The following is a 13,209-nucleotide window of genomic DNA, read 5'->3' on the forward strand; positions in this document are numbered from 1 at the left end:
ATCCAAGAGAGGAAATCAGCTTCCACATTGAGTGGAAGGGAATAGAGAAAGATGGAGTTTAGGAGGGGAAGAGAGGCTTCCACCAGAGAGTGTAGAAGGGGATCCCAAAGGGGAAATCCAGGAGAGAGAAACGGACCCTGGCCAATGAAAGGAGTTCCTTAGAACTTCCACAAGGGTGATTGACCCTTAGTTTTTTCCCCGCGCCTACAAAATTTGAACATAAACTGTTAAAATCTCCAGGTTGGAGAGAGATGGCAGTGGGGCATGGGGCTGGGAAGTTCTTGCCCTTCAAACTACACCCCCTTGTGGACCCAGAAAGAGAACACATTCCCCCATTATTATTTTTTAATAAGTTGCTGTTTAGTAGATAATGTTTTGCTTGAGATTTTTGCATTTGTGTTTATGATAGAGCTTTATCTATAGTGCTTTTATCTTAATGTTTTTGACTGATATTGACATCAATGTTGTGCTAGTCTCATAAAATACGCTGGTAATTGCGCAGTTTTTACTCCTGACAATTTGTATACCATTATTTATTTTAAAAATGTTTTTGGAACCCACTGGTAAAACTATTTGTGGGTGACTTTTTATTTGTGGGAAGATTTCTAAACTACTGATTCGATTACTCTAATTGTTATCTCCTTCAGGTTTCATATTTCTTCCTCAGTTAATTTTGTTAATGGAATTGTCTACTTCATCTAAGTTCCAAAGTGCACTGACATCAGGTTAGTAAAATTTTCTTGTCATATTTATCTCTGCAGTATCTGGTATTATGTACTTTTTTCATTCCTTATGGAGTTTATTTGCACCATTACTTATTTTGCCTTAATGAACCCTGTCAGAGGATGATTCAGTTTATTTTATTTTACACTTAGGAATAATTTTGGTTAATATGATTCTAATTATAAACTTTTATGATTTATTAATTTCTACAGTTTTTCTTTTACTTTCCCAGTGTTTATTCATTACTTTTCAGCTTTTTTTTTTTTTTAATAGTAAGCCTATGTGATTCCTTTTAACATTACCTTACCTGTATCTGACAAGTGTTGATACAGGATGATTTTTCTTTTTTTTTTAATTGTAGATCTTTATTATTTGATTATATGTCCTTTCAACTTTGGCAAAAACAGGTCCTGTTAAATCATATGACAGACTTTAATTTGCAAGGTATAATTGAATTATATGCATTCCAAAACTTATCTAAAGCATAGTTTCATGAAAAAATGTGTTTGAAAATTTAAATGTTTATTATTTACACCCTCCAACCATTTACAAACACTTTAAGTTTTGTCTTTTAATTATGTAAGTCTATTAGAGAGATTTCTATGTGGGTTGAAATCTTTTTTTTGGTCACCAACAGTTGAATTGAGAGCAATTATTTTTGAAAAACTCCTGCAAAAAGTCTTACTTTGATATTATAACTGTAACACATGTAGAAAAGTATAACTGTGTTTATTCTATCATATTTTTTTAACTGTACTTTAGGTTCTGGGTACGTGACCAGATCATGCAGGATTGTTGCATAGGCACATACATGGCAGGGTGGTTTGCTGCCTCCATCCCCCAGTCACCTCCATTTGACATTTCTCCCCATGTTATCCTTCCCGACCTTCCCACCCACCACTGTCCCTCCTCTAGACATCCCCAACAGACTGCAGTGTGTGATGCTTCCTTCCTGTGTCCATGTGTTCTTGCTGTTCAACACCCACCTATGGGTGAGGACATTCGATGATTGATTTTCTGTTCTTCTGTCAGTTTGCTGATAATGATGGTTTCCAGATGCTTTTTCTATTGACAGCTCCAAATATGTTCTAATTCTCATTTTGATTTTAATAATGATCAATCAGTTTAAATTTAATAACATTTCCTACTTTATTTTGTATAATAGTTAAAATATATTTTACTGTCTTTTATTATTAAATCATCCTAATTATGTTGTTGTCAGTTAACGTTGTCTGAGGTTCATGAAATGTAGTTTCATTTTATTTACTATCTTATAAAAATATTTTTATGTTTTATTTATGTATTTTTAATTTTTAATTTTTTAATATTAATTTTTATGTATTTTTAATATGTTGTTATATTTATTTATTTTTTTAATTATACTTTAATTTCCAGAGTACATGTGCAGATCTTGCAGGATTGTTACATAGGCATATATTTGACATGGTGGTTTGCTGCCTCCATCCCCCAGACTCCTGCATTAGGTATTACATTTGGTCATTACATTAGGTATTTCTCCCAATGTTATCCCTCCTCAATCTTCCCATGCCCTGATATCCCTCTCCTACTCCCCCACCCCCTCAAAAGACCCCACTGTGTGATGTTCCGCTCCCTATGTCCATGTGTTCTCAGTGTTCAAGACCCACCTATGAGTGAGAACATGCAGTGTTTGGTTTTCTGTTCTTGCATCAGTTTGTTGAGAATGATGGTTTCCAGATTCTTCCATGTCCCTGCAAAGAATATGAACTCATCTTATTTTATGGTTGCATAGTATTCCATGGTGCCACATTCTCTTTATCCAGTTTATTATTGATAGACATTTGGGTTGGTTTCAGCTCTTTGCTATTGTAAACAATGCCACAAGGAACATACCTGTGCATGTGTCTTTATAATAGAATGATGTGTAATCCTTTGGTTATATACACAGTAATGGGATTTCTGGGTCAAATGGTATTTCTATTTCTAGATCCTTGAGAAATCGCCACACTGTCTTCCAATATGGTTGAACTAATTTATACTCCCACCAACAGTGTAAAAATATTTCTATTTCTCTACATCCTCTCCAGCATCTGTTGTCTCCAGATTTTTTAATGATTGCCATTCTAACTGGCATCAGATGGTATCTCAATGTGGTTTCAATTTGCATTTCTCTAATGACTAGTGATGATAAGCATTTTTTCATATGTTTCTTGGCCTCATATATGTCTTCTTTTGATAAGTGCCTATACATATTCTTTGCCCACTTTAGAATGGATTTGTTTGTTTTTTTCTTGTAAACTTGTTTTAGTTCTTTGTAGATTCTCAATATTAGTCCTTTGTCAGATGGGTAGCTTGTGAAGATTTTTCCCCATTCTGTTGATTATGATTTCACTCTAATGATTGTTTCTTTGGCCGTGCAGAAGCTCTTAAGTTTAATTAGATCCCATTTGTCTATTTTGACTTTTGTTGCTATTGCTTTTGATGTTTTAGTCATGAACTCCTTGCCTATACCTATATCCTGAATGATATTGCCTAGGTTTTCTTTTAGGGTTTTTATGGTGTTAGATCTTATGTTTAAATCTTTAATCCATCTAGAGTTAATTTTTGTATAAGGTGTAAGGAAGGGGTCCAGTTTCAGCCTTCTGCATATGGCTAACCAGATTTCCCAACACTATTTATTAAACAGGGAATCCTATCCACATTGCCTGTTTTTGTCAGGTTTGTTTGTCAAAGAGCAGATGGCTGTACATGTGTGGCACTGCCTCTGAGGCCTCTGTTCTGTTCCATTGGTCTATATCTCTGTTTTGGTATGTACCATGCTATTTTGATTTCTGTAGCCTTGTAGTATAGTTTGAAGTCAGGTAAGGTGATGCCTCCAGCTTTGCTCTTTTTGCTTAGAATTGACTTGGCTATGCAGGCTCTCTTTTGATTCCATATGAAGTTTAAGGTGTTTTTTTCCAGTTCTGTGAAGGGGGTCATAAGTAGCATGATGGGGATAGTGTTGAATCTATAAATTACTTTGGGCAGTATGGCCATTTTCACAACATTGTTTCTTCCTATGGAATGATTTTCCGTTTGTTTGTGTTCTCTCTTATTTCCTTCAGTAGCGGTTTGTAGTTCTCCTGGAAGAGGTCCTTTACATTCTTTGTTAGTTGTATTCCTAGGTATTTTATTCTATTTGTAGCTATTGTGAATGGCAATTCGTTCTTGATTTGACTCTCTTTAAGTCTGTTATTGGTGTATAGGAATGGTTGTGATTTCTGCATATTGATTTTGTATCCTAAGACTTCACTGAAGTTGCTTATCAGCTTAAGGAGATTTTGGACTGAGACAATGGGGTCTTCTAAATATACAATCATGTCATCTGCAAATAGAGACAATTTGACTTCCTCTTTTCCTAATTGAATACCCATTATTTCTTTTTCTTGCCTGATTTCTCTGGCTGTAACTTCCAATACTATGTTGAATAGGATTGGTGAGAGAGGGCATCCTTGTCTAGTGCCAGTTTTCAAAGGGAATGCTTTCAGTTTTTGCCCATTTAGTGTGATATTGGTTGTGGATTAGTCATAAAGAGTTTTTATTATTTTGTTATACGTTCCATGGATACCTAGTTTATTGAGAGTTTTTAGCATAAAATGCTGTTGAATTTTGTCTAAGGCCTTCTCTGTATCTGTTGAGATAATCATGTGGTTTTTGTCACTGGTTCTGTCTATGTGATGGATTACATTTATAGATTTGCATATGTTGAACCAGCCTTACATCCCCACTATAAAGCCTACTCCATCGTGATGGATAAGCTTTGTAATGTGTTGTTGCATTCAGTTTGCCAGTATTTTATTGAAGTTTTCTGCATCAATGTTTATCATCAATATTGGCCTGAAATTGTCTTTTTTAGTTATGTTTCTGCTGGACTTTGGTATCAGGATAATGTTGCTCTCATAAAATGAGTTAGGGAGGATTCCCTCTTTTTGTATTGTTGGGAATAGTTTCAGAAAGAATGGTACCAGCTCCTCTTTGAACATCTGGTAGAATTTGTCTGTGAACCCATCTGGACCTGTACATTATTTGGTTGGTTGGCTATTAATTGCTGCCTCAGACCTTGCTATTGGTCTATTCAGGGATTCAACTTCTTCCTAGTTTAGTCTTGGGAGGGCATAAGTGTCCAGGAATTTATCCATTTCTTCTAGATTTACTGGTTTATGTGCATAGAGTTGTTTGTAGTATTCTCTGATGGTAGTTTGCATTTCTATGGAATAGGTGGTAATATCCCCATTATCATATTTTATTGCATCTATTCCATTCTTCTCTCTTTCTTTTTTTGTTAGTCTGGCTAGCAGTATATCTGTTCTGTTGATCTTTTCAAAAAAACCAGCTTCTGGATTTATTGATTTTTTTGAAGGGTTTTTTGTGTCTCTAACTCTTTCAGTTCTGCTCTGATTGTAGTTATTTCTTGTCTTCTGCTAGCTTTTTTTTTTTTTAATCTTGCTCCTCTAGTTTTTAAATTTGTGATGACAAGGTGTCTATCTTAGATCTTTTCTTACTTCTCATATGGGCATTTAGTGCTATAAATATCCCTCTAGACACTGCTTTAAATATGTCCTAGACATACTGGTACATTGTGTCTTTATTCTCATTGGTTTCAAAGAACATCTTTATTTCTGTCTTCATTTCATTTTTTATCCAACAGTCTTTAGGAGAAGGTTGTTCAATTTCCATGTAGTTGTGTGGTTTTAAGTGAGCTTCTTAATCCTGAGTTCTAATTTGATTGCACTGTGGTATGAGAGAATGGTTGTTATGATTTCCATTATTTTGCATTGCTGAAGAGTGATTTACTTACAATTATGTGGTGAATTTAGAGTAAGTGAGATGTGGTGCTGAGTAGAATGTATATTCTGTGGATTTGGTGTGGAGAGTTCTGTAGATGTCTGTTAAGTCCATTTGGTTCAGATCTGCATTCAAGTCCTGGATATCCTCGTTGATTTTCTGTCTCATTGATCTGTGTAATATTGACAGTGGAGTGTAAAAGTCTCCCACTATTATTGTGTGGGAGTCGCAGTCTCTTTGTAGGTTCTTAAGAACTTGCTTTATATATCTGGGTGCTCCTGTATTGGATGCATACATATTTTTTTTTTTAATTTTTTATTGGATTATAGGTTTTGGGGTACATGAGCAGAGCATGCAAGACGGTTGCGTAGGTACACACATGGCAGTGTGCTTTGCTTTTCTTCTCCCCTTCACCCACATTTGGCATTTCTCCCCAGGCTATTCCTCCCCACCTCCCCCTCCCACTGGCCCTCCCCTTTTCCCCCCAATAGACCCCAGTGTTTAGTACTCCCCTTTCTGTGTCCATGTGTTCTCATTTTTCATCACCCACCTATGAGTGAGAATATGTGGTGTTTCATTTTCTGTTCTTGTGTCGGTTTGCTGAGGATGATGTTTTCCAGATTCATCCATGTCCCTACAAATGACACGAACTCATCATTTCTGATTGCTGCATAATATTCCATGGTGTATATGTGCCACATTTTTCCAATCCAGTCTATTATCAATGGGCATTTGGGTTGATTCCAGGTCTTTGCTATTGTAAACAGTGCTGCAATGAACATTCGTGTACATGTGTCCTTATAGAACGATTTATAGTCTTTTGGATATATACCCAGTAATGGGATTGCTGGGACAAATGGAATTTCTATTTCTAAGGCCTTGAGGAATCGCCACACTGTCTTCCACAATGGTTGAACTAATTTACACTCCCACCAACAGTGTAAAAGTGTTCCTTTTTCTCCACATCCTCTCCAGCATCTGTTGTCTCCAGATTTTTTAATGATCGCCATTCTAACTGGCGTGCGATGGTATCTCAATGTGGTTTTGATTTGCATCTCTCTGATGACCAGTGACGATGAGCATTTTTTCATATGATTGTTGGCCTCATATATGTCTTCTTTCGTAAAGTATCTGTTCATATCCTTTGCCCACATTTGAATGGGCTTGTTTGTTTTTTTCCTGTAAATCTGCTTGAGTTGTTTGTAAATTCTGGATATCAGCCCTTTGTCAGATGGGTAGACTGCGAAAATTTTTTCCCATTCTGTTGGTTGCTGATCCACTCTAGTGACTGTTTCTTTTGCCGTGCAGAAGCTGTGGAGTTTCATTAGGTCCCATTTGTCTATTTTGGCTTTTGTTGCCAATGCTCTTGGTGTTTTGTTCATGAAGTCCTTGCCTACTCCTATGTCCTGGATAGTTTTGCCTAGATTTCCTTCTAGGGTTTTTATGGTGCCAGGTCTTATGTTTAAGTCTTTAATCCATCTGGAGTTAATTTTAGTGTAAGGTGTCAGGAAGGGGTCCAGTTTCTGCTTTCTGCACATGGCTAGCCAGTTTTCCCAACACCATTTGTTAAACATGGAATCCTTTCCCCATTGCTTGTTTTTGTCAGGTTTATCAAAGATTGTATAGTTGTATGTATGTTGTGTTGCCTCCGGTGCCTCCATTTTGTTCCATTGGTCTATATCTCTGTTTTGGTACCAGTACCATGCTGTTTTGATTACTGTAGCCTTGTAGTATAGTTTGAAATCCAGTAGTGTGATGCCCCCCGCTGTGTTCTTTTAGCTTAGAATTGACTTGGCTATGCGGGCTCTCTTTTGGTTCCATATGAAGTTCATGGTGGTTTTTTCCAGTTCTGTGAAGAAAGTCAATGGTAGCTTGATGGGGATAGCGTTGATTCTGTAAATTACTTTGGGCAGTATAGCCATTTTCACGATATTAATTCTTCCTAACCATGAACATGGAATGTTTCTCCATCTGTTTGTGTCCTCTCTGATTTCGTTGAGCAGAGGTTTGTAGTTCTCCTTGAAGAGGTCCCTTATGTTCCTTGTGAGTTGTATTCCAAGATATTTTATTCTTTTTGTAGCAATTGCGAATGGCAGTTCGCTCTTGATTTGGCTTTCTTTAAGTCTGTTATTGGTGTAGACGAATGCTTGTGATTTTTGCACATTGATTTTATATCCTGAGACTTTGCTGAAGTTGTTTATCAGTTTCAGGAGTTTTTGGGCTGAGGCGATGGGGTCTTCTAGGTATACTATCATGTCGTCTGCAAATAGAGACAATTTGGCTTCCACCTTTCGTATTTGAATACCCTTTATTTCTTTTTCTTGCCTGATTGCTCTGGCTAGAACTTCCAGTACTATATTGAATAGGAGTGTTGAGAGAGGGCATCCTTGTCTAGTGCCAGATTTCAAAGGGAATGCTTCCAGTTTTTGCCCATTCAGTATGATATTGGCTGTTGGTTTGTCATAAATAGCTTTTATTACTTTGAGATACGTTCCATCGATACCGAGTTTATTGAGGGTTTTTAGCATAAAGGGCTGTTGAATTTTGTCAAATGCCTTCTCTGCGTCAATTGAGATAATCATGTGGTTTTTGTTTTTGGTTCTGTTTATGTGGTGAATTACGTTGATAGACTTGCGTATGTTGAACCAGCCTTGCATCCCCGGATGAATCCTACTTGATCATGATGAATAAGTTTTTTGATTTGCTGTTGCAATCGGCTTGCCAATATTTTATTGAGGATTTTTGCATCTATGTTCATCATGGATATTGGCCTGAAGTTTTCTTTTCTCGTTGGGTCTCTGCCGGGTTTTGGTATCAGGATGATGTTGGTCTCATAAAATGATTTGGGAAGGATTCCCTCTTTTTGGATTGTTTGAAATACTTTTAGAAGGAATGGTACCAGCTCTTCCTTGTGTGTCTGGTAGAATTCGGCTGTGAACCCATCTGGACCTGGGCTTTTTTTGTGAGGTAGGCTCTTAATTGCTGCCTCAACTTCAGACCTTGTTATTGGTCTATTCATAGTTTCAGCTTCCTCCTAGTTTAGGCTTGGGAGGACGCAGGAGTCCAGGAATTTATCCATTTCTTCCAGGTTTACTAGTTTATGTGCATAGAGATGTTTGTAATATTCTCTGATGATGGTTTGAATTTCTGTGGAATCTGTGGTGATTTCCCCTTTATCATTTTTTATTGCATCTATTTGGTTGTTCTCTCTTTTACTTTTAATCAATCTGGCTAGTGGTCTGTCTATTTTGTTGATCTTTTCAAAAAACCAGCTCTTGGATTTATTGATTTTTTGAAGGGTTTTTCGTGTCTCAATCTCCTTCAGCTCAGCTCTGATCTTAGTAATTTCTTGTCTTCTTCTGGGTTTTGAGTTTTTTTGATCTTGCTCCTCTAGCTCTTTCAATTTTGACGATAGGGTGTCAATTTTGGATCTCTCCATTCTCCTCATATGGGCACTTATTGCTATATACTTTCCTCTAGAGACTGCTTTAAATGTGTCCCAGAGGTTCTGGCACGTTGTGTCTTCATTCTCATTGGTTTCGAAGAACTTCTTTATTTCTGCCTTCATTTCGTTGTTTACCCAGTCAACATTCAAGAGCCAGTTGTTCAGTTTCCATGAAGCTGTGCGGTTCTGGGTCGGTTTCTGAATTCTGAGTTCTAACTTGATTGCACTATGGTCTGAGAGGCTGTTTGTTATGATTTCAGTTGTTTTGCATTTGTTGAGCAGTGCTTTACTTCCAATTATGTGGTCAATTTTAGAGTAGGTGTGATGTGGTGCTGAGAAGAATGTGTATTCTGTGGATTTGGGGTGGAGAGTTCTGTAAATGTCCACCAGGTTTGCTTGCTCCAGGTCTGAGTTCAAGCCCTGGGTATCCTTGTTGATTTTCTGTCTGGTTGATCTGTCTAGTATTGACAGTGGAGTGTTAAAGTCTCCCACTATTATTGTGTGGGAGTCTAAGTCCTTCTGTAAGTCATTAAGAACTTGCCTTATGTATCTGGGTGCTCCTGCGTTGGGTCCATATATGTTTAGGATCGTTAGCTCTTCTTGTTGTATCGATCCTTTTACCATTATGTAATGGCCTTCTTTGTCTCTTTTGATCTTTGTTGCTTTAAAGTCTATTTTATCAGAGATGAGAATTGCAACTCCTGCTTTTTTTTGCTTTCCATTAGCTTGGTAAATCTTCCTCCATCCCTTTATTTTGAGCCTTTGTGTATCCTTGCATGTGAGATGGGTTTCCTGGATACAGCACACTGATGGGTTTTGGATTTTTATCCAATTTGCCAGTCTGTGTCTTTTGATTGGTGCATTTAGTCCATTTACATTTAGGGTTAATATTGTTATGTGTGAATTTGATACTGCCATTTTGATTCTAAGTGGCTGTTTTGCCTGTTAGTTGTTGTAGATTCTTCATTATGTTGAAGCTCTTTAGCATTCAGTGTGATTTTGGAATGGCTGGTACTGATTGATCCTTTCTATGTGTAGTGCCTCTTTTAGGAGCTCTTGTAAAGCAGGCCTGGTGGTGACAAAATCTCTGAGTACTTGCTTGTTCGCAAAGGATTTTATTCTTCCTTCACTTCTGAAGCTCAGTTTGGCTGGATATGAAATTCTGGGTTGAAAGTTCTTTTCTTTAAGAATGTTGAATATTGGCCCCCACTCTCTTCTGGCTTGTAGTGTTTCTGCCGAGAGATCTGCTGTGAGTCTGATGGGCTTCCCTTTGTGGGTGACCCGACCTTTCTCTCTGGCTGCCCTTAGTATTCTCTCCTTTATTTCAACCCTGTTGAATCTGACGATTATGTGCCTTGGGGTTGCTCTTCTTGCGGAATATCTTTGTGGTGTTCTCTGTATTTCCTGCAATTGAGTGTTGGCTTGTCTTGCTAGGTGGGGGAAATTTTCCTGGATGATGTCCTGAAGAGTATTTTCCAGCTGGGATTCATTCTCTTCGTCCCCTTCTGGTACACCTATCAAACGTAGGTTAGGTCTTTTCACATAGTTCCACATTTCTTGGAGACTTTGTTCATTCCTTTTTGCGCTTTTTTCTCTGATCTTGGTTTCTCGTTTTATTTCATTGAGTTGGTCTTCGACTTCAGATATTCTTTCTTCTGCTTGGTCAATTCTGCTATTGAAACTTGCGTTTCCTTCGCGAAGTTCTCGTATTGTGTTTTTCAGCTCCTTTAATTCATTCATATTCCTCTCTAAGGTATCCTTTCTTGTTATCATTTCCTCGAATCTTTTTTCAAATCTTTTTTCAAGGTTCTTAGTTTCTTTGCATTGATTTAATACATGATCTTTTAGCTCACAAAAGTTTCTCATTATCCATCTTCTGAAGTCTAATTCCATCATTTCGTCACAGTCATTCTCCGTCCAGCTTTGTTCCCTTGCTGGTGAGGAGTCTTGGTCCTTTCTAGGAGGCGATGTGTTCTGGTTTCGGGTGTTTTCCTCCTTTTTGCACTGGTTTCTTCCCATCTTTGTGGATTTGTCCGCTGGTCGTCTGCGTAGTTGCTGACTTTTCGTTTGGGTCTCTGAGAGGACACCCAGAATGTTGATGATGAAGTATTTCTGTTGCTTGGTTTTCCTTCTACCAGTCTAGCCCCTTCGCTGTACGACTGTTGAGGTCCGCTCCAGACCCTGCTTGTCTGGGGTGCACCTCTAGTAGCCGTGGCACAGCGAGGGATGCTACCAGTTTCTTTTTCTGCTCTCTTTGTCCCAGGATGATGCCTGCCTAATGACAGTCTTTTGGATATAGAGGGGTCAGGGAGCTGCTTGAGGAGACAGTTTGTACTTTATAGGGGTTTAATTGCTGAGCTGTGCACTCTGTTGTTCATTCAGGGCTGTTAGGCTGCTATGTTTGATTCTGCTGCAACACAGCTCATTAAACAACCCTTTTTTTTTTGCTCTGTGTTGAGGGGTTTGGGCTTTATTTTTGGATGTCCGATCAGGTGTCCTGCCCAGCTCGAAGGCAGACTAGCCACTGTTTGGCTGCCGAGGCTCCGCCCTGCTGTTGTGTGATTCGCGCTGTTCCTGCCGGCTCTGCTGTGGTCTCCGCCACGCCCTGCGGCGGAGTCTCTTCGTTGTAGCGTGTTGCCTCAGCAACGGCAGGCTGCGTCAGCAGTGGGCGTGTATCTCAGTTGGGGCGGGTTGCCTCGGCAACGGCTGGCTGCCTCAGCAGTGGGCGTGTATATCAATTGGGGCAGGTTGCCTCAGTAGTGGTGGACGCCCCTCCCCCACAGAGCGTCTCGGACCGTCTGCCCGGGATAGTTTGAAATCGTGGTTTTGTTTGTCCCACTGGGTATCCCAAACGATCTGTCCCTGCAATCCCCTGGGCTGGGCTACTGTGCAAGTCTCGTTCAGTCTCAAGTCCAGCCCTCTCAAGTCTCAGGTTGCCGGTTCAACAAGGCACCCGGACAAGCGCGCCCTGTGGGGATTGCTGGGTAGGGCCGGCCGCCGCCGCCCCGGCTGCCGGCTTCGCCAGGCAGACCTACTGCCTGGCGTCCCGTGTCTTTTTATACTTGGGAGTTTCCCCGTTCTGTGGGCAACAAAGATCAGTCTGGAAATGCAGCACTGACTCACCGTTTGCGAATTCAACGCGGGCTCCAATCCTGGGTTGTTCTCACAGCGCCATCTTGAGTCCCCTCCCCTCTGGATGCATACATATTAAGGATAGTTAGTTCTTCATGTTTCATTGATCCTTTTACCATTATGTAATGCCCTTCTTTGTCTCTTTCTACCTTTGTTCTTTTAAAGTCTGTTTTATCAAGAGACTAGGATTGCAACCCCTGCTTATTTTGCTCTTTATTTGCTTGGTACGTCTTCCATCCCTTTAAGTCTTTGTGTGTCTTTGCATGCCAGATGGTCTCCTGAATACAGCACACCATAGGGTCTTGACTTTTTATCTAAATTGCCAGTCTGTGTCTTTTGATTAGGGCATTTAGCCCACTTACATTTAACATTAATATTGCTATGTGTGAATTTGATTCTGCCATTTTGATACTAGCTGGGTTGTTTTGCGTGCTAGTTGATGCAGTTTCTTCATTGTGTTGATGGTCTTTACCATTTGGTACATTTTTGCAGTGGCTGGTACTGGTTGTTCCTTTCCATATTTAGTGCTTTTTTCAGGAGCTCTTGTAAGGCAGGCCTGGTGGTAATGAAATCTCTCAGCAATTGCTTATCTGTAAAGTATTTTATTTCTCCTTTACTTATGAAGCTTAGTTTGACTGGATATGAAATTCTGGGTTGAAAAATTTCTTTTCTTTACAGATGTTGAATATTGGCTCCCACTCTGTTCTGGCTTGTAGGGTTTCTTCTGAGAGATCCAATGTGAGTCTTATGAGCTTCCCTTTGCAGGTAACCTGACCTTTCTCACTAGCTGCCCTTAGCATTTTTTTTCTTAATTTCAACCTTAATGAATCTAATGCTTATGTGCCTTGGGGTTGCTCTTCTTGAGGAATAGCTTTGTGATTTTCTCTGTATTTCCTAGATTTGAATGTTGGTTTGCCTTGCTAGATTGGGGAAGTTCTTCTGTATAATATCCAGACGAGTGTTTTCCAACTTGGATTTATTCTCTCTGTTACTTTCAGGTACACCGATCAAATGTAGATTAGGTCTTTTCACATAATCCCATATTTCTTGGGGGCTTTGTTCATTCCTTTTCACTTTTTTTCCTCTAGTCTTGCCTTCTCATTTTA

At 39.1% G+C, this 13,209-nt stretch overlaps 1 long non-coding RNA gene across 1 annotated transcript in view; it reads left to right on the forward strand.

Moving 5' to 3' along the window:
- LOC118152055 (uncharacterized) overlaps positions 1-13,209 on the forward strand; it is a 73,414-nt gene that overhangs the window by 46,118 nt on the left and 14,087 nt on the right. The window contains exon 3 of the long non-coding RNA XR_004740404.3: positions 648-725. This is a non-coding gene — a long non-coding RNA (uncharacterized LOC118152055). The remainder of the gene's footprint in view (positions 1-647; positions 726-13,209) is intronic.

Source organism: Callithrix jacchus, chromosome 3 (genome assembly GCF_049354715.1).
Source record: "Callithrix jacchus isolate 240 chromosome 3, calJac240_pri, whole genome shotgun sequence".
NCBI classification, from domain to species: domain Eukaryota; kingdom Metazoa; phylum Chordata; class Mammalia; order Primates; family Cebidae; genus Callithrix; species Callithrix jacchus.